Source organism: Penaeus japonicus, unplaced genomic scaffold, assembly GCF_977035675.1.
Source record: "Penaeus japonicus unplaced genomic scaffold, GWHDUDI00000001_assembly GWHDUDI00000001, whole genome shotgun sequence".
NCBI lineage: Eukaryota > Metazoa > Arthropoda > Malacostraca > Decapoda > Penaeidae > Penaeus > Penaeus japonicus.
Window position 1 is genome coordinate 40609643 of NW_028234403.1, and position 2500 is coordinate 40612142.

A 2500-nucleotide genomic window follows, 5' to 3' on the forward strand; every position below is an offset into this window, starting at 1 on the left:
CTATTTCACTCTTTCACACACACACACCACAACTCTCTCTCTCTCTCTCTCTCTCTCTCTCTCTCTCTCTCTCTCTCTCTCTCGCAAACACACACACAACACAACACAACACAACACAACACAACACAACACAACACACACACAGCCAAATGCCTTGATGGGCAATCATAAAAGCGCTTTTTCCAATCCCTATCAGAACGGTAATAAAACTGACAGCGATTTCCTTTTGGTAATAAGGAACTGCAAAAATACCCTGCTGATACATTATTATTTTCTTGCAGTCTGAAATTGCCTCCTTACATTTTTTGTGAAACTATCAATTATAATTTCAAAAAAAATTAAGACAAGAAAAAAATATATATTAAACAATGAAACCGCAGAGACAAACGAGAATATTAACGCAAATGCCGTAATACTGATTGCCGTGATTGCGCAATTAATAAAATGATTTTGAATCCTACACAGCCAGTAATGCTGCATGTATCATGGATATCGAACCAAACAGTCATCCAATTGCATGAAACATAGCAGGAAAAAGTCATCATCACAGATTAAGGTTTCCAGATTCGAAAAAAAAACATAATATTCATCGTAATCGACAAGAACAGGAAGATCATGTTAATTCATCACCAATGGTAAAATTAATGGCGAAAATGGTGATGCTAGTTCGACGATGACCTTCACCATCGTCACCATAGGACATCTTAAAAATCTTTGCGTGCTCGACTGTCATTTACCTTATCTTGGCTGAGTTCTAATCGGGGAACTTCCTCCACGAACTTCCTGTAGAGAAAAAGACAAAAGTTTTATCTTAATATTGGCATGTTTGTTTATCTATTTGTTCATGCATTATATCATTATCTATTATCAAAAGGTTCTTATTCCTAAAAACATGTTTTTTTTCGTTTTCTTTATCATACACTCATCCCCGCAACTTCATGTATCAACTTTATTCATTCCTATAAACTGCTTTGCCATCTCTATTAACTTATTCCCTCTCTTGTCCTATTTTTTTATAAACCTAATTCCCAATTAGACATACGCTTAAAAAATAGCAATAAAACAACAACAACAAAAACTAACCTATTTTCTTTGAATAATTAGATATAAAAAACGATACTATAAAAACACACAAAAAAACAGACATAACAAGGGTGTTCTAAACCAAGTTATCTATAGCAAACTGGACCAGCCACTCCATAGGTCTACGTGACCATCTGAATGAAGGTTGTAGGAACGGGATCACAGCTGGTTTTGAAAACTCATCTTGTTTATCTATTTTTAAAGACTCCGGCGAGTTTATTTCGACCTTATGTAATCAGCTGATGAATTCGTGGAGAAACATAGAGTAATGAATAATGAACATACTCCTCTCCCGTGTTGGTATGAAAGAAAGAAAGAAACAAACAAACAAAATACAGTAAGCTAATCAAGTTCCTTAGTTCATTAGTGATATCTTTTTTTTTCTTTTTTTTTTGTTTACAGTGATTTTTCTACCTACAGAGATAACTTGGCTTTGCTATCTTTTCCTATGTAGCAAGAGGATATGACAGAGCAAAGAAGAAAAAAAATAGTGAAGAAATTAGCGACTACGTCAGCATAAGAGGAAGGGGAAGAGTTTACGAAACGAAAGAAGAGATGAGGCCATGAAATAAAAGAGTAAGTGGCAAAGACAAGAGAAAATTAGGACAACATATTATACGAAGAAGAGCAGAAACGACAAAAAGGGCAGAGGAATGATGAGAGCACAAGAGAGAAAGTAAAGCAATAAGGCTAATAAAAATAGTAATTAATTCACAGCCTTGACACGTACAACAATGAACGGACAATTACTTCTAAATATTAACATCCAGAGTGACGCAAGGTATCACTGATGTATAAGGAAGTACATGTCGCTTCCCTTTCTCCCGGAGTGATGTGTCGTCCATAGTGTTAGGAAACCTTTGAGATGAATAGTAACATTTTTTTTCAAACGTTTGTCAAACATCCCCAGTATATATGTTTATACTTTAAATTAGATACATGCATACATAAACGTCTGAACTTTAAAATACATCCACGTATACATACATACACATCTAGAAAGGCATACACCATACATGCACAGAAGAATCTCAACAAATAAATACAAACACACACAGACACACAAAACAGAAACACCCACATAGACATCAAGGGATTAAGAATCATCTTTTAATATCAAGCAACCTCAGATCCCAAGAACCGTTCCAAGAACCATCCGAAGAACCATCCAAGAACCAATCCAAGAACCATCCCAAGACCCAATCCAAGAACCATCCCAAGAACCATCCCAAGAACCATCCCACGAAGACCGATACTGGGTCAAGGAAACAAACCAAAATGGTCTCCACGTGTCCACCTCCGCAGCGTCGTGCACACCCAATCACAAAGCAAGGTCACGTGATCAAGCTGGAGGGCAGAGGGATCGTTCTAATGCAATTGCCAAACAAAGTCTGTCTGCAGGGTGAATGGGAAGATA

At 36.6% G+C, this 2500-nt stretch overlaps 1 protein-coding gene across 2 annotated transcripts in view; it reads right to left on the reverse strand.

The window, feature by feature from the left end:
* LOC122254270 (uncharacterized) overlaps positions 1 to 2500 on the reverse strand; it is a 78840-nt gene that overhangs the window by 64386 nt on the left and 11954 nt on the right. Inside the window, exon 2 of one of the 2 annotated variants that reach the window (XM_043017873.2) lies at positions 738 to 783. The exons of the other annotated variant lie outside the window; for it this stretch is intronic. The gene's annotated coding sequence lies outside the window, so the exon portion shown is untranslated. The remainder of the gene's footprint in view (positions 1 to 737; positions 784 to 2500) is intronic. 2 annotated transcript variants of the gene reach the window in all.